Source organism: Oncorhynchus mykiss, chromosome 25 (genome assembly GCF_057628025.1).
Source record: "Oncorhynchus mykiss isolate SJ-2025 chromosome 25, ASM5762802v1, whole genome shotgun sequence".
NCBI classification, from domain to species: domain Eukaryota; kingdom Metazoa; phylum Chordata; class Actinopteri; order Salmoniformes; family Salmonidae; genus Oncorhynchus; species Oncorhynchus mykiss.
The window spans coordinates 11,439,644-11,463,479 of record NC_143046.1 but is presented as its reverse complement, the minus strand read 5'-3'; the positions used below and the strand labels follow the sequence as shown (position 1 = coordinate 11,463,479).

Here is a 23,836-nt window from a genome sequence, read left to right as displayed (position 1 = left end):
TATTCGTCAATGTTGTTATCTGACGCAATACGAAACATCTCCCAGTCCACGTGATGGAAGCAGTCTTGGAGTGTGGAGTCAGCTTGGTCGGACCAGCGTTGGACAGACCTCAGCGTGGGAGCCTCTTGTTTTAGTTTCTGTCTGTAGGCAGGGATCAACAAAATGGAGTCGTGGTCAGCTTTTCCGAAAGGGGGGCGGGGCAGGGCCTTATATGCGTCGCGGAAGTTAGAGTAACAATGGTCCAAGGTCTTTCCTCCCCTGGTTGCGCAATCGATATGCTGATAAAATTTGGGGAGTCTTGTTTTCAGATTAGCCTTGTTAAAATCCCCAGCTACAATGAATGCAGCCTCCGGATAAATTGTTTCCAGTTTGCAGAGAGTTAAATAAAGTTCGTTCAGAGCCATCGATGTGTCTGCTTGGGGGGGGATATATACGGCTGTGATTATAATCGAAGATAATTCTCTTGGTAGATAATGCGGTCTACATTTGATTGTGAGGAATTCTAAATCAGGTGAACAGAAGGATTTGAGTTCCTGTATGTTTCTTTCATCGCACCATGTCACGTTAGTCATAAGGCATACGCCCCCGCCCCTCTTTTTACCAGAAAGATGTTTTTTCCTGTCTGCGCGATGCGTGGAGAAACCTGTTGGCTGCACCGCTTCGGATAGCGTCTCTCCAGTAAGCCACGTTTCCGTGAAGCAAAGAACGTTACAGTCTCTGATGTCCCTCTGGAATGCTACCCTTGCTCGGATTTCATCAACCTTGTTGTCAAGAGACTGGACATTGGCAAGAAGAATGCTAGGGAGTGGTGCGCGCTGTGCCCGTCTCCGGAGTCTGACCAGAAGACCGCCTCGTTTCCCTCTCTTTCGGAGTCGTTTTTTTGGGTCGCTGCATAGGATCCACTCCGTTGTCCTGTTTGTAAGGCAGAACACAGGATCCGCGTCGCGAAAAACATATTCTTGGTCGTACTGATGGTGAGTTGATGCTGATCTTATATTCAGTAGTTCTTCTCGACTGTATGTAATGAAACCTAAGATGACCTGGGGTACTAATGTAAGAAATAACACGTAAAAAAACAAAAAACTGCATAGTTTCCTAGGAACGCGAAGCGAGGCGGCCATCTCTGTCGGCGCCGGAAGTTCAAACCCAGCTGTGGGTTGCCCAGGGACACGAGCCTACCAGACGAGCTAAATAACTTCTATGCTCGCTTCGAGGCAAGCAACACTGAACAGCTGCCTCCGGTAAGAAAAGTCTGTGTCTATTTGTAAATAACAGCTGGTACACGAAATCTAATATTAAGGAAGTCTTGAGGTGCCGCTCACCTGAGGTAGAGTATCTCATGATAAGCTGTAGACCACACTATTTACCTATATTTCTCGTAGCTGTCTACATACTACCACAGACTGATGCTGACACTAAGACGGCACTCAACAAGCTGTATAAGGCCCAAAGCAAACAAGAAATTGCTCATCCAGAGGCGGCGCTCCTAGTGGCCGGGGACTTTAATGCAGGGAAACATAAATCCGTTCTACCAACATGTTAAATGTGTAACCAGAGGGGGGGAAAAAACTCTAGACCACCTTTACTTCACACATAGAGACGTGTACAAAACTTTCCCTCGCCCTCCATTTGGCAAATCTGACCATAACTCCATCTTCCGGATTCCTACTTACAAGCAAAAACTAAAGCAGGAAGTACCAGTGACTCGCTCAATAAGGAAGTGGTCAGATAACGCAGATGCTAAGATACAGGACTGTTTTGCTAGCACAAATTGGAATATGTTCCGGGATTCTTCCGATGGCATTGAGGAGTACACCACATCAGTCACTGGCTTTATCAATAAGTGCATCGATGACGTTGTCCACACTGAGCTAAAGGGTAGAGCTGCCGCTTTCAAGGAGCCGGACGCTTATAGGAAATCCCCCTATGCCCTCCGACGAACCATCAAACAGGCAAAGCATCAATACAGGACTAAGATTGAATCGTACTACACTTACTCCGACACTCGTCAGATGTGGCAGGGTATGCAGACTACTTACGGACTAGAAAGGGACGGACAGCTGTGGGTTGCCCAGGGACACGAGCCTACCAGACGAGCTAAATAACTTCTATGCTCGCTTCGAGGCAAGCAACACTGAAGCATGCATGAGAGCATCAGCTGCTCCGGACGAGTGTGTGATCACGCTCTCCGTAGCCAATGTGAGTAAGACCTTTAAACAGGTCAACATTTACAAGGCCGCTGGGCCAGACGGTTTAGCAGGACGTGTACTCTGAGCATGCGCTGACCAACTGGCAAGTGTCTTCACTGACATTTTCAACCTGTCCCTGACCGAGTCTGTAATACCAACATGTCTCAGCAGACCACCATAGTCCCTGTGCCCAAAAACACCAAGGTAACCTGCCTAAATGACTACTGACCCGTAGCACTCACGTCTGTAGCCATGAAGTGCTTTGAAAGGCTGGTCATAGCTCACATCAACACCATTATTCCAGAAACCCTAGACCCACTCTAATTTGCATACCGCCCCAACAGATCCACAGATGACGCAATCTCTATTGCACTCCACACTGCCCTTTCCCATCTGGACAAAAGGAACACCTACATGAAAATGCTATTCATTGACTACAGCTCACCTGTACTCCCTGTTCACCCATGACTGCATGACCAAGCACGACTCCAACACCATCATTAAGTTTGCAGACGTCACAACAGTGGTAGGCCTGATCACCGACAACGATGAGACAGCCTATAGGGAGGAGGTCAGAGACCTGGCAGTGTGGTGCCAGAATAACAACCTATCCCTCAACATGATCAAGACAAAAGAGAAGATTGTGGACTACAGGGAAGGGAGGACCTAGCACGTCCCCATCTCATTGACGGGGCTATAGTGGAGCAGGTTGAGAGCTTCAAGTTCAAACTAACATGGTCCAAACACACCAAGACAGTCGTGAAGAGGGCACAACAAAGCCTATTCCTCCTCAGGAGACTGAAAAGATTTGGCATGGGTCATCAGATCCTCAAAAAGTTATACAGCTGCACCATCGAGCTGCACCACTTTCTTGACACTGGTTGCATCACCGCCTGCTCGGCCTCCTTGCCGCAAGGCACTACAGAGGGTAGTGCATACGACCCAGTACATCACTGGGGCAAAGCTTCCTGCCATCCAGGACCTCTATACCAGGCAGTGTCAGAGGAAGGCTCAAAAAATATCCAAAGACTCCAGCCACCCTAGTCATAGACTGCTATTTCTGCTACCATACGGCAAGAGGTACCGGAGCGCCAAGTCTCGGTTCAAAAAGCTTCTTAACAGCTTCTACCCCCAAGCCATAAGACTCCTGAACAGCTAATCAAAAGACTATTTGCATTATCTGACTATTTGCATTGTCCCCCACCCTCATTTTTACACTGCTGCTACTCTCTGTTTATTATCCATGCATAGTCACTTTACCTCTACCTACATGTACATATTACCTCAATACCTTGACTGACCTGTGTCCCCGCACATTGACTCTGTACCGGTACCCCTTGTAATATAGCTTCACTACTGTTATTCTATTGTTACTCCTTAAATAGTTAAACATTTTCTTATTTTTTATTTATTTTTTACTTCAGTTTATTTGAGTAAATACTTTTTTTCTTAACTGCATTGTTGGTTAAGGGCTTGTAAATAAGCATTTCACTGTAAGGTGAAATGTGACATAACATTTGATTTGATTTGAAAAATAATGAAAGCTGGCGAGATCAGGATGGTTCGTACGAGGCTAGCAGCCTCCAGGAATTGAGCATATAAAAAAATTGGCTATTGACATCTTGTAAAATGTCATTTTTGGTTATCTTCTATCCCACTGATTGCTGGACTGATCAGATGACATGATGGTTGGTGGGTCATGGATGTTTGTGGTAAAGGTTGGTGTTGTAACATATCACTTTTCAAGATGGCGTAGCAGTCGGACTTGTGTTTTTGTCTTCTCCCTTCCCATCCCTTGTAAACATAGTTTTTCCCGTATATATATATATATATATTTAATATTTTAATATCACTTTCTATCTACGGACTGAATATACTCTCCTGCAACCTGCCTCACCCAATGTGGTACGGATCTGCTATTTTTCATCAAAGGCTAGCCAGCGAACTGGCTACCAGCTAACTGGCTACTAGTTAGCCACGGCCCGCTAGCTGTCTAAAGTACATCAGACTGTTAGCTTAAGAGGCCCATCGGACAAATTCTTTGGCCACTATACCCACCATACGGAGCCCTGCTGATCCGTCGTCTAAACCGGAACCCCAACAGAAGCTAGCCAGCTAACTAGCTACTAGCTAGTAGTCAGATAGCCACTGCTAGCGGTCATCAGCCACCTCTAGCATGGACAACTCTCGCCAGCCTGCACAGTGCGACTCAAACCAGATTAAATCTGACTTATTTTTCTCCATATCTCCGGATTCCTACCGCAAGCTCTAAAACTTTTTTTTTCTTCACCTGGATCATCGCAACTAGCTAGCTGCTATTTGAGTGGCCACTCCTGGCTAACGTCGCTGTCCTGACGCAACAACCAATTAGCCTGGAGCTAGCCTTGCTAGGCCCATCTCCCGGCTAGCCAAAGAGGTCCATCAGCCACTACTTGGGCTACAATACCTATTTTTGCCAAGTCATCACGACTGGACCGCCGACGTGATTCGCCCAATGGGGTTTTTCTCAACTGGCTCTGCCATCACTTCGTCCCCGGATATCCCATACGCTAGCATGCTAGCCGCGGCCTGCTAGCTGTCCAGAGCATATCGGACTGTTAGCTTAAGATGCCCACCGGACAAATTCTTTGGCCACTATATCTATTCTGCCAATTGGCCTGGTTTACCACACGGAGCCCTGCTGATCCGTCTGCCGATGTAATAGCACGAGGGGGCCACAGACTTTCTTCCGTCGCAACGTCCCTCCAAGGCCCATCTGTTAGCTTGTTAGCCCCGGCCCGCAAGCTGCCTGAAGCCACTCACTGGACTCCTATGATCACTTGGCTACGCATGCCTCTCGCTAATGTCAATATGCCTTGTCCATTGCTGTTTTGGTTAGTATTTATTGCCTTATTTCACTCTAGCCCTGCTCAATACGCCTTATTTAATACTTTAGTTCCACCTACCACACATGTGGTGACATCACCTGATTTAAATTATATTTCTAGTGACAATATCTCTTTCATCATCACTCTATACACAGGTTTACCCTCGCTGTATCCACATCCTACCATACCTTTGTTTGTACATTATGCCTTGAATCTATTCTACCGTGCCCAGAAGTCTGCTCCTTTTACTCTCTGTTCTGAACGTACTAGACAACCAGTTATTTTAGCCTTTAGCCGTACCCTTATCCTACTCCTCCTCTGTTCCTCTGGTGATGTGGAGGTTAATCCAGGCCCTGCAGTGCCAAGCTCCATTCCCATTCCCCATGCGCTATCATTTGCTGACTTCTGTAACCGTAAAAGCCTTGGTTTCATGCATGTTAACCCGGATGTCCTAGCCGTGTCTGAATCCTGGCTCAGGAAGACCACCAAAAACCCTGAAATTTCCATCCCTAACTATAACATTTTCCGATAAGATAGAACTGCCAAAGGGGGCGGTGTTGCAATCTACTGCAGAGATAGTACGACAGAACTCTGCAGGCTATCCAGGTCTGTACCCAAACAATTCGAGCTTCTTCTTTTAAAAATCCACCTTTCCAGAAACAAGTCTCTCACCGTTGCCGCTTGCTATAGACCACCCTCTGCCCCCAGCTGTGCCCTGGACACCATATGTGAACTGATTGCCCCTCATCTATCTTCAGAGCTAGTGCTGCTAGGTGACCTAAACTGAGACATGCTTAACACCCTGGCCATCCTTCAATCTAAGCTTGATGCCCTCAATCTCTCACAAATTATCAATGAACCCACCAGGTACAACCCCAAATCCATAAACACGGGCACCCTCATAGATATCATCCTAACCAATTTGCCCTCCAAATACACCTCTGCCGTTTTCAACCAAGATCTCAGCAATCACTGCCTCATTGCCTGCATCCGTAACGGGTCCGCGGTCAAACGACCACCCCTCATCACTGTCAAACGCTCCCTAAAACACTTCGGCGAGCAAGCCTAATCGACCTGGCCCGGGTATTCTGGAAGGATATTGACCTCATCCCGTCAGTAGAGGATGCCTGGTCATTCTTTAAAAGTGCCTTCCTCACCATCTTAAATAAGCATGCCCCTTTCAAAAAATGTAGAACCAGGATCAGATATAGCCCTTGGTTCTCTCCAGACCTGACTGCCCTTGACCAGCACAAAAACATCCTGTGGAGTTCTGCATTAGCATTGAATAGCCCCTGTGATATGCAACTTTTCAGGGAAGTCAGGAACAAGTATACACATGCAGTTAGGAAATCGAAGGCTAACTTTTTCAAACAGAAATTTGCATCAGGTAGCACAAACTCAAAAACGTTCTGGGACACTGTAAAGTCCATGGAGAATAAGAGCACCTCCTCTCAGCTGGCCCTTCTCTGGACACTGTTCAATGCCATACAACTCGCCATCCGTGGCCTCCAACTGCTCTTAAATGCAAGTAAAACTAAGTGCATGCTCTTCAACCGATCACTGTCCGCACCTGCCCGCCCGTCCAGCATCACTACTCTGGACGGTTCTGACTTAGAATATGTGGACAACTACAAATACCTAGGTGTCTGGCTAGACTGTAAACTCTCTTCCAGACTCACATTAAGCATCTCCAATCCAAAATGAAGGCCGCTGTGTGAGAACATTAGGCCGTTGTGTGTGAGAACATTAGGCCGTTGTGTGAGGACATTAGGCCGCTGTGTCAGAACATTAGGCCGCTGTGTGAGAACATTAGGCCGCTGTGTGAGAACATTAGGCCGTTGTGTGAGAACATTAGGCCGCTGTCTGAGAACATTAGGCCGCTGTGTGAGAACATTAGGCCGCTGTGTGAGAACATTAGGCCGCTGTGTGAGAACATTAGGCCGCTGTGTGAGAACATTAGGCCGCTGTGTGAGAACATTAGGCCGCTGTGTGAGAACATTAGGCCGCTGTGTGAGAACATTAGGCCGTTGTGTGAGAACATTAGGCCGCTGTGTGAGAACATTAGGCCGCTGTGTGAGAACATTAGGCCGTTGTGTGAGAACATTAGGCCGTTGTGTGAGAACATTAGGCCGCTGTGTGAGAACATTAGGCCGTTGTGTGAGAACATTAGGCCGTTGTGTGAGAACATTAGGCCGCTGTGTGAGAACATTAGGCCGTTGTGTGAGAACATTAGGCCGTTGTGTGAGAACATTAGGCCGCTGTGTGAGAACATTAGGCCGTTGTGTGAGAACATTAGGCCACTGTGTGAGAACATTAGGCCGCTGTGTGAGAACACTAGGCCGTTGTGTGAGAACATTAGGCCGCTGTATGAGAACATTAGGCCGTTGTGTGAGAACATTAGGCTGTTGTGTGAGAACATTAGGCCGCTGTGTGAGAATACTAGGCCGTTGTGTGAGAACATTAGGCCGCTGTGTGAGAACATTAGGCTGCTGTGTGAGAACATTAGGCTGTTGTGTGAGAACATTAGGCCGCTGTGCGAGAACATTAGGCCGCTGTGTGAGAACATTAGGCTGCTGTGTGAGAACATTAGGCCGCTGTGTGAGAACATTAGGCTACTGTGTGAGAACATTAGGCCGTTGTGTGAGAACATTAGGCCGCTGTGTGAGAATACTAGGCCGTTGTGTGAGAACATTAGGCCGCTGTGTGAGAACATGAGGCCGTTGTGTGAGAACATTAGGCTGTTGTGTGAGAACATTAGGCCGCTGTGCGAGAACATTAGGCCGCTGTGTGAGAACATTAGGCCGTTGTGTGAGAACATTAGGCTGTTGTGTGAGAACATTAGGCCGCTGTGCGAGAACATTAGGCCGCTGTGTGAGAACATTAGGCTGTTGTGTGAGAACATTAGGCCGCTGTGTGAGAACATTAGGCCGCTGTGTGAGAACATTAGGCTGCTGTGTGAGAACATTAGGCTGTTGTGTGAGAACATTAGGCCGCTGTGCGAGAACATTAGGCCGCTGTGTGAGAACATTAGGCTGCTGTGTGAGAACATTAGGCCGCTGTGTGAGAACATTAGGCTGCTGTGTGAGAACATTAGGCCGTTGTGTGAGAACATTAGGCCGCTGTGTGAGAATACTAGGCCGTTGTGTGAGAACATTAGGCCGCTGTGCGAGAACATTAGGCTGTTGTGTGAGAACATTAGGCCGCTGTGTGAGAACATTAGGCCGCTGTGTGAGAACATTAGGCTGTTGTGTGAGAACATTAGGCCGCTGTGTGAGAACATTAGGCCGTTGTGTGAGAACATTAGGCTGTTGTGTGAGAACATTAGGCCGCTGTGTGAGAACATTAGGCCGTTGTGTGAGAACATTAGGCCGCTGTGTGAGAACATTAGGCCGCTGTGTGAGAACATTAGGCCGCTGTGTGAGAACATTAGGCTGCTGTGTGAGAACATTAGGCCGCTGTGTGAGAACATTAGGCCGTTGTGTGAGAACATTAGGCCGCTGTGCATCCCTTGGTGGCTGTGTGTGAAACAGTTGGTTTCTGCTGCTTTGAAACTACACTGAACAAACATATAAACGCAACATGCAACAATTTCAAAGATTTTACTGAGTTACAGTTCATACAAGGAAATCAGTACATTTAAATAAACTCATTAGGCCCTAATCTATGGATTTCACCTGAGACTGGGAATACAGATATGCATCTGTTGGTCACAGATACCTAAAAGGTAGGGGCGTGGATCATAAAACCAGTCAGTATCTAGTGTGACCATTTGCTTCATGCAGCGCGACATCTCTTTCTCATAGAGTTGATCAGGCTGTTGACTGTGGCCTGTGGAATGTTGTCCCACTCATCTTCAATGGCTGTTTGAAGTTGCTGGATATTGGCAGGAACTGAAACACTCTGTCGTACACGTCAATCCAGAGCATCCTAAACATGCTCAATGGGTGACATGTATGGAGAGTTTGCATGCCATGGAAGAACTGGGACATTTTCAGCTTTCAGGAATTGTGTACAGATCCTTGCGACAAGGGGGCCATACATTATCATGCTGAAACATGAGGTGATGGCGGTAGATGAATGGCACGGCTATGGGCCTCAGGATCTCGTCCCGGTATCTCTGTGCATTCAAGTTGCAATCAATAAAATTAATTGTGTTCATTGCTTATGCCAGCCCATACAATAACCCCAACATTTTTTATTTTGCCTTTATTTAACTAGGTAAGTCAGTTAAGAACAAATCTTATTTTCAATGACGGCCTGTATATAGCCTCCACATTGACTCTGTACCGTAACACCCTGTATATAGCCTCCACATTGACTCTGTACCGTAACACCCTGTATATAGCCTCCACATTGACTCTGTACCGTAACACCCTGTATATAGCCTCCACATTGACTCTGTACCGTAACACCCTGTATATAGCTTCCAAGTTGACTCTGTACCGTAACACCCTGTATATAGCCTCCACATTGACTCTGTACCGTAACACCCTGTATATAGCCTCCACATTGACTCTGTACCGTAACACCCTGTATATAGCCTCCACATTGACTCTGTACCGTAACACCCTGTATATAGCCTCCAAGTTGACTCTGTACCGTAACACCCTGTATATAGCCTCCACATTGACTCTGTACCGTAACACCCTGTATATAGCCTCCAAGTTGACTCTGTACCGTAACACCCTGTATATAGCCTCCACATTGACTCTGTACCGTAACACCCTGTATATAGCCTCCACATTGACTCTGTACCGTAACACCCTGTATATAGCCTCCACATTGACTCTGTACCGTAACACCCTGTATATAGCCTCCACATTGACTCTGTACCGTAACACCCTGTATATAGCCTCCAAGTTGACTCTGTACCGTAACACCCTGTATATAGCCTCCACATTGACTCTGTACCGTAACACCCTGTATATAGCCTCCAAGTTGACTCTGTACCGTAACACCCTGTATATAGCCTCCACATTGACTCTGTACCGTAACACCCTGTATATAGCCTCCACGTTGACTCTGTACCGTAACACCCTGTATATAGCCTCCACATTGACTCTGTACCGTAACACCCTGTATATAGCCTCCACATTGACTCTGTACCGTAACACCCTGTATATAGCCTCCAAGTTGACTCTGTACCGTAACACCCTGTATATAGCCTCCACATTGACTCTGTACCGTAACACCCTGTATATAGCCTCCACATTGACTCTGTACCGTAACACCCTGTATATAGCCTCCACATTGACTCTGTACCGTAACACCCTGTATATAGCCTCCACATTGACTCTGTACCGTAACACCCTGTATATAGCCTCCACATTGACTCTGTACCGTAACACCCTGTATATAGCCTCCACATTGACTCTGTACCAGAACACCCTGTATATAGCCTCCACATTGACTCTGTACCGTAACACCCTGTATATAGCCTCCACATTGACTCTGTACCATAACACCCTGTATATAGCCTCCACATTGACTCTGTACCGTAACACCCTGTATATAGCCTCCACATTGACTCTGTACCGTACCACCCTGTATATAGCCTCCACATTGACTCTGTACCGTAACACCCTGTATATAGCCTCCACATTGACTCTGTACCGTAACACCCTGTATATAGCCTCCACATTGACTCTGTACCGTAACACCCTGTATATAGCCTCCACATTGACTCTGTACCGTAACACCCTGTATATAGCCTCCACATTGACTCTGTACCGTAACACCCTGTATATAGCCTCCACATTGACTCTGTACCGTAACACCCTGTATATAGCCTCCACATTGACTCTGTACCGTAACACCCTGTATCTAGCCTCCAAGTTGACTCTGTACCGTAACACCCTGTATATAGCCTCCACATTGACTCTGTACCGTAACACCCTGTATATAGCCTCCAAGTTGACTATGTACCGTAACACCCTGTATATAGCCTCCACATTGACTCTGTACCGTAACACCCTGTATATAGCCTCCACATTGACTCTGTACCGTAACACCCTGTATATAGCCTCCACATTGACTCTGTACCGTAACACCCTGTATATAGCCTCCACATTGACTCTGTACCGTAACACCCTGTATATAGCCTCCAAGTTGACTCTGTACCGTAACACCCTGTATATAGCCTCCACATTGACTCTGTACCGTAACACCCTGTATATAGCCTCCACATTGACTGTGTACCGTAACACCCTGTATATAGCCTCCACATTGACTCTGTACCGTAACACCCTGTATATAGCCTCCACATTGACTCTGTACCGTAACACCCTGTATATAGCCTCCAAGTTGACTCTGTACCGTAACACCCTGTATATAGCCTCCACATTGACTCTGTACCGTAACACCCTGTATATAGCCTCCACGTTGACTCTGTACCGTAACACCCTGTATATAGCCTCCACATTGACTCTGTACCGTAACACCCTGTATATAGCCTCCACATTGACTCTGTACCGTAACACCCTGTATATAGCCTCCAAGTTGACTCTGTACCGTAACACCCTGTATATAGCCTCCACATTGACTCTGTACCGTAACACCCTGTATATAGCCTCCACATTGACTCTGTACCGTAACACCCTGTATATAGCCTCCACATTGACTCTGTACCGTAACACCCTGTATATAGCCTCCACATTGACTCTGTACCGTAACACCCTGTATATAGCCTCCACATTGACTCTGTACCGTAACACCCTGTATATAGCCTCCACATTGACTCTGTACCAGAACACCCTGTATATAGCCTCCACATTGACTCTGTACCGTAACACCCTGTATATAGCCTCCACATTGACTCTGTACCATAACACCCTGTATATAGCCTCCACATTGACTCTGTACCGTAACACCCTGTATATAGCCTCCACATTGACTCTGTACCGTAACACCCTGTATATAGCCTCCACATTGACTCTGTACCGTAACACCCTGTATATAGCCTCCACATTGACTCTGTACCGTAACACCCTGTATATAGCCTCCACATTGACTCTGTACCGTAACACCCTGTATATAGCTTCCAAGTTGACTCTGTACCGTAACACCCTGTATATAGCCTCCACATTGACTCTGTACCGTAACACCCTGTATATAGCCTCCACATTGACTCTGTACCGTAACACCCTGTATATAGCCTCCAAGTTGACTCTGTACCGTAACACCCTGTATATAGCCTCCACATTGACTCTGTACCGTAACACCCTGTATATAGCCTCCAAGTTGACTCTGTACCGTAACACCCTGTATATAGCCTCCACATTGACTCTGTACCGTAACACCCTGTATATAGCCTCCACATTGACTCTGTACCGTAACACCCTGTATATAGCCTCCACATTGACTCTGTACCGTAACACCCTGTATATAGCCTCCACATTGACTCTGTACCGTAACACCCTGTATCTAGCCTCCAAGTTGACTCTGTACCGTAACACCCTGTATATAGCCTCCACATTGACTCTGTACCGTAACACCCTGTATATAGCCTCCAAGTTGACTCTGTACCGTAACACCCTGTATATAGCCTCCACATTGACTCTGTACCGTAACACCCTGTATATAGCCTCCACATTGACTCTGTACCGTAACACCCTGTATATAGCCTCCACATTGACTCTGTACCGTAACACCCTGTATATAGCCTCCACATTGACTCTGTACCGTAACACCCTGTATATAGCCTCCAAGTTGACTCTGTACCGTAACACCCTGTATATAGCCTCCACATTGACTCTGTACCGTAACACCCTGTATATAGCCTCCACATTGACTGTGTACCGTAACACCCTGTATATAGCCTCCACATTGACTCTGTACCGTAACACCCTGTATATAGCCTCCACATTGACTCTGTACCGTAACACCCTGTATATAGCCTCCACATTGACTCTGTACCGTAACACCCTGTATATAGCCTCCACATTGACTCTGTACCGTAACACCCTGTATATAGCCTCCACATTGACTCTGTACCGTAACACCCTGTATATAGCCTCCACATTGACTCTGTACCGTAACACCCTGTATATAGCCTCGTTAGTGTTATTTTATTGTTGCTCTTTTAATTATTATCATTATTATTTTTTTATTATTATAATTTTTTTTATTAGTTTATTTTAGTAAATACTTTCTTAACACTTATTTTTCTTAACTGCATTGTTGGTTAATTAAGGGCTTGTAAGTATTTCACTATAAGGTCTACCTACACCTGTTGTATTTGGCACATGTGACACATTTATTTTTATTTTATTTATTTCACCTTTATTTAACCAGGTAGGCTAGTTGAGAACAAGTTCAAACAGCCATTGAAGTTCTAACATTTGATTTGATGAAACTCCTGTTGTTGATCAAGTGTGTTCTTCCTTTCACATCTCTTTCTTGGACTGCAAGGCAGTGACAGTATACTTTATTTCTTGCACCTGTGGTTGTGGCCACTTGACAGAATTAACAGTACATCAATTTCCGTTACACATCGTAGCCACTAGGCGGCAGCATTACACATGATAAGCTTGTTCCATATGTGCAGTAGGTTACACTGCTCTACATAGGCTCTAATCAGCTAAATGTATTAGCCTCAGAAACCCAGGATTGTCATGTTTTGAGTCAACGAGACAAGATTTGGAAGGATGGCCGCATGAAACTAGATCCATTCCATCTTCATATGCTAAATCAAATTCCCTATTCTTAAGGCTGTGGTCATTTCTATGCCTGGTGATTACCTGAGAAATCCTCAGACCAAAGCTCCTCCTGTGAATAGGAATAGACTTCCGGTAGACCAGTGGTCCTCAACTGTTTTGCCTCGGGACCCAAATTGATCCAGGTTGTCTCAGTCTGGACGCAAATTGATCCAAGTTGTCTCAGTCTGGACCCAAATTGATCCAAGTTGTCTCAGTCTGGACCCAAATTGATCCAAGTTGTCTCAGTCTGGACCCAAATTGATCCAAGTTGTTTCAGTCTGGACCCAAATTGAACGGGGTTGTCTCAGTCTGGACCCAAATTGATCCAAGTTGTCTCAGTCTGGACCCAAATTGATCCAAGTTGTCTCAGTCTGGACCCAAATTGATCCAAGTTGTCTCAGTCTGGACCGAAATTGATCCAGGTTGTCTCAGTCTGGACCCAAATTGATCCAAGTTGTCTCAGTTGCGACTGGATATTCAGGTCAAGAAAAATAATCACCAAGATACAATCTGGAAAACTATTTTTAACGCTATATTGATAGTAGATATAGTCATTATATGACAAGGAAAGAACAACGTTCCCACCTCTTTCATTGTCAATAACGACATTTTTCCTATATTCTTGATGAACAGTGTTAATAAACTCTGGTTTGAGATCACAATATCAACCACAATAGCAGTGCTACTAGCTCTATATTGAATACAAAAATGTAAAGACATTATCATTTCTACCCACTTCCCACCTGGTTTAAGTTGTTTAAATTCAGACTGGATTATTTTATTTATTAAATTTTTTACTCAGACACTCCGACCCACCAGTTGAGAATCGTTGCAGTAGAATATAGATAGTTGAGACTCTCTTCCGCCATGGAATACACAAAGATGACTCACAAGGTTCTAGAAAATAATATAACCACTCCTCTTTGGTGCTTTTGGGAATTCACTCACATTCCATTGAACTGTGGATTCTCTCTGATACTTCTGTGAGGCTTTTTCAACGTCCAGTTGACCACTGTGTAAACCAAGTCACACACTAATGAGGAATGAGGATATAAACACATAGAGGAAACTAGTAGGTGATTTATAGTGACTACCTGGATGTCTATCTTTTGAGGTTGCACTGAGTGATCGAGAAGTGCTGAATAGAATGACTGATATTTTACTGGGGGTGTAGAATGCAGGAGAGAGAGTAGCAGGACACGCATGTTGCTGAAAATGTCTTCTGCTTACTGTACATTTAACTATTATCAAAGTCCCCAAAGCTCACCACACACACACACACACTCTTCCACCCAAACACACACACACACACACACACACACACACACTTCAAACCGAGCATGATTACAGGTGGAATTTCCCAAGGTGCCAAACTCCAACGTATCAACGACAAAGTTGTCAGATTTCAACATCGTTGGAAAGATTATGTGATAAGGAAATTCTCTCAACCTAACATCTTTTTTTTTTGAATTTCCTTTTATATCACCTGTCTTAAAACTTGTGAAGAGGCTTCGAGAACTGACTGAACAGGGGGTGACGGCTGACAGTTGTTGTTGTGTTACCAACGCTGGGTGTAAAGTAAACATTGATTTGTGTTCTATTTCATCTTGTTGTTGCTAATTGGACATGTTACAGCATGACGTCTTTTTCATGTTGTTTCTTCTTAACTTTGTGACTCGCAGGATATGTCTTGTTTGATGTTTTCCCTCCTTATAAACAACAGTCAACAGATACTAAGGAATAAGGATCTGCCAGAGTACCTGCAGATAAGAACCGTGTCGGTTATCAGTCCTCTCCCCCGGATCATCTTCACTTCAGTAAGGTGAAACAGTCAGAACGTCTCAAAGACGTGACAAGGAGAGCAGACACAACTCCCTAGTCTATAATCACATCTGGTCTACACCACAGGCAACACAACTCCCTCTTCTATAATCACATCTGGTCTACACAACAGGCAACACGACTCCCTCTTCTATAATCACATCTGGTCTACACAACGGGCAACACAACTCCCTCTTCTATAATCACATCTGGTCTACACCACAGGCAACACAACTCCCTCTTCTATAATCACATCTGGTCTACACCACAGGCAACACAACTCCCTATTCTATAATCACATCTGGTCTACACCACAGGCAACACAACTCCCTATTCTATAATCACATCTGGTCTACACAACAGGCAACACAACTCCCTATTCTATAATCACATCTGGTCTACACCACAGGCAACACGACTCCCTCTTCAATAATCACATCTGGTCTACCCAACAGGCAACACAACTCCCTCTTCTATAATCACATCTGGTCTAAACAACAGGCAACACGACTCCCTATTCTATAATCACATCTGGTCTACACAACAGGCAACACAACTCCCTATTCTATAATCACATCTGGTCTACACAACAGGCAACACAACTCCCTATTCTATAATCACATCTGGTCTACACAACAGGCAACACAACTCCCTATTCTATAATCACATCTGGTCTACACAACAGGCAACACAACTCCCTCTTCTATAATCACATCTGGTCTACCCAACAGGCAACACAACTCCCTCTTCTATAATCACATCTGGTCTACACAACAGGCAACACGACTCCCTATTCTATAATCACATCTGGTCTACACCACAGGCAACACAACTCCCTCTTCTATAATCACATCTGGTCTACACCACAGGCAACACAACTCCCTATTCTATAATCACATCTGGTCTACACCACAGGCAACACAACTCCCTATTCTATAATCACATCTGGTCTACACAACAGGCAACACAACTCCCTATTCTATAATCACATCTGGTCTACACCACAGGCAACACAACTCCCTCTTCTATAATCACATCTGGTCTACACCACAGGCAACACAACTCCCTATTCTATAATCACATCTGGTCTACACAACAGGCAACACGACTCCCTCTTCTATAATCACATCTGGTCTACCCAACAGGCAACACAACTCCCTCTTCTATAATCACATCTGGTCTACACAACAGGCAACACGACTCCCTATTCTATAATCACATCTGGTCTACACAACAGGCAACACAACTCCCTATTCTATAATCACATCTGGTCTACACAACAGGCAACACAACTCCCTATTCTATAATCACATCTGGTCTACACAACAGGCAACACAACTCCCTATTCTATAATCACATCTGGTCTACACAACAGGCAACACAACTCCCTATTCTATAATCACATCTGGTCTACACAACAGGCAACACAACTCCCTATTCTATAATCACATCTGGTCTACACAACAGGCAACACAACTCCCTATTCTATAATCACATCTGGTCTACACAACAGGCAACACAACTCCCTATTCTATAATCACATCTGGTCTACCCAACAGGCAACACAACTCCCTCTTCTATAATCACATCTGGTCTACCCAACAGGCAACACAACTCCCTCTTCTATAATCACATTTGGTCTACCCAACAGGCAACACAACTCCCTCTTCTATAATCACATCTGGTCTACACAACAGGCAACACGACTCCCTATTCTATAATCACATCTGGTCTACACAACAGGCAACACAACTCCCTATTCTATAATCACATCTGGTCTACACAACAGGCAACACAACTCCCTATTCTATAATCACATCTGGTCTACACAACAGGCAACACAACTCCCTATTCTATAATCACATCTGGTCTACACAACAGGCAACACAACTCCCTATTCTATAATCACATCTGGTCTACACAACAGGCAACACAACTCCCTATTCTATAATCACATCTGGTCTACACAACAGGCAACACAACTCCCTATTCTATAATCACATCTGGTCTACACAACAGGCAACACAACTCCCTATTCTATAATCACATCTGGTCTACCCAACAGGCAACACAACTCCCTCTTCTATAATCACATCTGGTCTACCCAACAGGCAACACAACTCCCTCTTCTATAATCACATTTGGTCTACCCAACAGGCAACACAACTCCCTCTTCTATAATCACATCTGGTCTACCCAACAGGCAACACAACTCCCTCTTCTATAATCACATCTGGTCTACACAACAGGCAACACAACTCCCTCTTCTATAATCACATCTGGTCTACCCAACAGACAACACAACTCCCTCTTCTATAATCACATTTGGTCTACCCAACAGGCAACACAACTCCCTATTCTATAATCACATCTGGTCTACACAACAGGCAACACAACTCCCTATTCTATAATCACATCTGGTCTACCCAACAGGCAACACAACTCCCTCTTCTATAATCACATTTGGTCTACCCAACAGGCAACACGACTCCCTATTCTATAATCACATCTGGTCTACACAACAGGCAACACAACTCCCTATTCTATAATCACATCTGGTCTACACAACAGGCAACACAACTCCCTATTCTATAATCACATCTGGTCTACACAACAGGCAACACAACTCCCTATTCTATAATCACATCTGGTCTACACAACAGGCAACACAACTCCCTATTCTATAATCACATCTGGTCTACACAACAGGCAACACAACTTCCTATTCTATAATCACATCTGGTCTACACAACAGGCAACACAACTCCCTATTCTATAATCGCATCTGGTCTACACAACAGGCAACACAACTCCCTATTCTATAATCACATCTGGTCTACCCAACAGGCAACACAACTCCCTCTTCTATAATCACATCTGGTCTACACAACAGGCAACACAACTCCCTCTTCTATAATCACATTTGGTATACCCAACAGGCAACACAACTCCCTCTTCTATAATCACATCTGGTCTACCCAACAGGCAACACAACTCCCTCTTCTATAATCACATCTGGTCTACACAACAGGCAACACAACTCCCTCTTCTATAATCACATCTGGTCTACCCAACAGACAACACAACTCCCTCTTCTATAATCACATTTGGTCTACCCAACAGGCAACACAACTCCCTATTCTATAATCACATCTGGTCTACACAACAGGCAACACAACTCCCTCTTCTATAATCACATCTGTTCTACACAACAGGCAACACAACTCCCTCTTCTATAATCACATCTGGTCTACCCAACAGGCAACACAACTCCCTATTCTATAATCACATCTGGTCTACACAACAGGCAACACAACTCCCTATTCTATAATCACATCTGGTCTACACAACAGGCAACACAACTCCCTATTCTATAATCACATCTGGTCTACACAACAGGCAACACAACTCCCTATTCTATAATCACATCTGGTCTACACAACAGGCAACACAACTCCCTATTCTATAATCACATCTGGTCTACACAACAGGCAACACAACTCCCTATTCTATAATCACATCTGGTCTACACAACAGGCAACACAACTCCCTATTCTATAATCACATCTGGTCTACCCAACAGGCAACACAACTCCCTCTTCTATAATCACATCTGGTCTACCCAACAGGCAACACAACTCCCTCTTCTATAATCACATCTGGTCTACACAACAGGCAACACAACTCCCTCTTCTATAATCACATCTGGTCTACCCAACAGACAACACAACTCCCTCTTCTATAATCACATTTGGTCTACCCAACAGGCAACACAACTCCCTATTCTATAATCACATCTGGTCTACACAACAGGCAACACAACTCCCTATTCTATAATCACGTCTGGTCTACACAACAGGCAACACAACTCCCTCTTCTATAATCACATTTGGTCTACACAACAGGCAACACAACTCCCTATTCTATAATCACATCTGGTCTACACAACAGGCAACACAACTCCCTATTCTATAATCACATCTGGTCTACACAACAGGCAACACAACTCCCTATTCTATAATCACATCTGGTCTACACAACAGGCAACACAACTCCCTATTCTATAATCACATCTGGTCTACACAACAGGCAACACAACTCCCTATTCTATAATCACATCTGGTCTACCCAACAGGCAACACAACTCCCTCTTCTATAATCACATCTGGTCTACCCAACAGGCAACACAACTCCCTCTTCTATAATCACATTTGGTCTACCCAACAGGCAACACAACTCCCTCTTCTATAATCACATCTGGTCTACCCAACAGGCAACACAACTCCCTCTTCTATAATCACATCTGGTCTACACAACAGGCAACACAACTCCCTCTTCTATAATCACATCTGGTCTACCCAACAGACAACACAACTCCCTCTTCTATAATCACATTTGGTCTACCCAACAGGCAACACAACTCCCTATTCTATAATCACATCTGGTCTACACAACAGGCAACACAACTCCCTATTCTATAATCACATCTGGTCTACCCAACAGGCAACACAACTCCCTCTTCTATAATCACATCTGTTCTACACAACAGGCAACACAACTCCCTCTTCTATAATCACATCTGGTCTACCCAACAGGCAACACAACTCCCTCTTCTATAATCACATTTGGTCTACCCAACAGGCAACACAACTCCCTCTTCTATAATCACATCTGGTCTACCCAACAGGCAACACAACTCCCTCTTCTATAATCACATTTGGTCTACACAACAGGCAACACGACTCCCTATTCTATAATCACATCTGGTCTACACAACAGGCAACACAACTCCCTATTCTATAATCACATCTGGTCTACACAACAGGCAACACAACTCCCTATTCTATAATCACATCTGGTCTACACAACAGGCAACACAACTCCCTATTCTATAATCACATCTGGTCTACACAACAGGCAACACAACTCCCTATTCTATAATCACATCTGGTCTACCCAACAGGCAACACAACTCCCTCTTCTATAATCACATCTGTTCTACCCAACAGGCAACACAACTCTCTATTCTATAATCACATCTGGTCTACACAACAGGCAACACAACTCCCTCTTCTATAATCACATCTGGTCTACCCAACAGGCAACACAACTCCCTCTTCTATAATCACATCTGGTCTACACAACAGGCAACACAACTCCCTCTTCTATAATCACATCTGTTCTACCCAACAGACAACACAACTCCCTCTTCTATAATCACATTTGGTCTACCCAACAGGCAACACAACTCCCTATTCTATAATCACATCTGGTCTACACAACAGGCAACACAACTCCCTATTCTATAATCACATCTGGTCTACCCAACAGGCAACACAACTCCCTCTTCTATAATCACATCTGTTCTACCCAACAGGCAACACGACTCTCTATTCTATAATCACATCTGGTCTACACAACAGGCAACACAACTCCCTCTTCTATAATCACATCTGGTCTACACAACAGGCAACATGACACGACTCGCTCTTCTATAATATCATCTGGTCTACACAACATGTCAGGGGTCTCTTCTATAATCACATCTTGTCTACACAACAGGCAACATGTCAGGGGTCTCTTCTATAATCACATCTGGTCTGCACAACAGGCAGCATGTCAGGGGTCTCTTCTGTAACGTTGTCCTGAACAGGGCCTTTGACAGGGAAGAGAGCTGACACGACTCTATTCTATAACAGACCATCACATCTGGTCTACACACTACCCTTCTAACAGTGAGCTCTGTAACATTGCACCCTTCTGATCAAGGCTCCTGACAACAGCAGAAAAACTAGTCTCCTCATTTTAGAAGTACAGTACAGTGTGTTCTGTCGTGACTGAGTGAAATGTGATCTAGCAGTACACTAGAGTGATACTGCCAAATATCAGGTGATGGAGGGAGGACTTGCTCTGTGACTTAAGATGGTGGTGTTTCTTGCCGCTGCTGCTTCTCGCCTGTCTGTTGATCCATACAAACCCTCACCCTCCCCCATCTGACCCCCCCCCCCCCCCCCCAGGTTCCACCGTCCCAGCCTCTCACCTGTCTGTTGATCCATACAAACCCTCACCCTCCCCCATCTGCCTCCCCCAGTCTTCAGGACTAGAGCTGCTCTGTGTTTCTCTCCTCACTGTCATCATTAAGGGACTAGAGCTGCTCTGTGTTTCTCTCCTCACTGTCATCATTAAGGGACTAGAGCTGCTCTGTGTTTCTCTCCTCACTGCCGTCATTAAGGGACTAGAGCTGCTCTGTGTTTCTCCCCCCTCTGTCATCATTAAGGGACTAGAGCTGCTCTGTGTTTCTCCCCCCTCTGTCATCATTAAGGGACTAGAGCTGATCTGTGTTTCTCTCCTCACTGTCGTCATTAAGGGACTAGAGCTACTCTGTGTTTCTCTCCTCACTGTTGTCATTAAGGGACTTGTGTACCATAGCTTGATACCCCACACAGACAGTTCATGGTTTTATAGCTACTTTAGGTTTACATTGAGTGACTATTCAGTTCAGCTACTGTCTACTTAGGGACACAAGTCATTTTCATGTTTTTTTTTTGTTGTTTTATCTCTTACAGAAATAAACTGCTGGTACAAACACAAACATAACACAGTGTGTTCTGTCGTGACTGAGTGAAATGTGATCTAGCAGTACACTAGAGTGATACTGCCAAATATCAGGTGATGGAGGGAGGACTTGCTCTGTGACTTAAGATGGTGGTGTTTCTTGCCGCTGCTGCTTCTCGCCTGTCTGTTGATCCATACAAACCCTCACCCTCCCCCATCTGACCCCCCCCCCCCCCCCCCCCAGGTTCCACCGTCCCAGCCTCTCACCTGTCTGTTGATCCATACAAACCCTCACCCTCCCCCATCTGCCTCCCCCAGTCTTCAGGACTAGAGCTGCTCTGTGTTTCTCTCCTCACTGTCATCATTAAGGGACTAGAGCTGCTCTGTGTTTCTCTCCTCACTGTCATCATTAAGGGACTAGAGCTGCTCTGTGTTTCTCTCCTCACTGCCGTCATTAAGGGACTAGAGCTGCTCTGTGTTTCTCCCCCCTCTGTCATCATTAAGGGACTAGAGCTGCTCTGTGTTTCTCCCCCCTCTGTCATCATTAAGGGACTAGAGCTGATCTGTGTTTCTCTCCTCACTGTCGTCATTAAGGGACTAGAGCTACTCTGTGTTTCTCTCCTCACTGTTGTCATTAAGGGACTTGTGTACCATAGCTTGATACCCCACACAGACAGTTCATGGTTTTATAGCTACTTTAGGTTTACATTGAGTGACTATTCAGTTCAGCTACTGTCTACTTAGGGACACAAGTCATTTTCATGTTTTTTTTTTGTTGTTTTATCTCTTACAGAAATAAACTGCTGGTACAAACACAAACATAAATGGAGGTTTTAGTTTTCTATTTTGACATGCAACTGTCTCCCAGCTTTGAAAATACTGGATTGAAGTACAGTATGTTGGGTCTTGTTAGGCATTTTGCGTTCGGCTGACACTGGCTCACAGTATTAAGATCTGACCAGGGATTAGGGCGGCAGGTTAGAGCGGTGGTTAGTGGTTAGAGCGTTGGACTAGTAACCGAAAGGTTGCAAGTTCAAGTCCCAGAGCTGACAAGGTACAAATCTGTCGTTCTGCCCATGAACAGGCAGTTCAGAGCTGTTCACTGTTCCTAGACCGTCATTGAAAATAAGAATTTGTTCTTAACTGTCTTGTTAAATAAAAATTAGGCTAAAAATAATGGAAAGTGATATATATATATATATACATATAGATATTGTGATTAAATTCACTTTGTTTTCTTCTCTTCACTCTTTTGTACAAGACGAGTTTTGAATTTGTATCCCTTATTGATGTCTGACTCAGTTCACACAAGTTTATAATTACCTTGAATGTCTCTGATTTCATTCTCACTTACATTTTGATGAGATAAAGGCTGTCACAAATGGTACCATATTCCCTATATAGTATACTACTTTTAACCAGAGCCCTACCACAGTAGGCCACTATGTAGTGAATAGGGATTAGAGCCCTACCAAAGTAGGCCACTATGTAGTGAATAGGGATTAGAGCCCTACCAAAGTAGGCCACTATGTAGTGAATAGGGATTAGAGCCCTACCAAAGTAGGCCACTATGTAGTGAATAGGGATTAGAGCCCTACCAAAGTAGGCCACTATGTAGTGAATAGGGATTAGAGCCCTACCAAAGTATTGGATTGTATCAGACATTTAACCAGAATGTTTCAATTTAGAATATTGAAAGAGATAGAGA

At 44.8% G+C, this 23,836-nt stretch overlaps 1 protein-coding gene across 2 annotated transcripts in view; it reads right to left on the bottom strand.

The window, feature by feature from the left end:
- LOC110504367 (rho-related GTP-binding protein RhoG) overlaps window positions 1-23,836 on the bottom strand; it is a 666,992-nt gene that overhangs the window by 303,702 nt on the left and 339,454 nt on the right. The gene's annotated exons all lie outside the window — the stretch shown is intronic.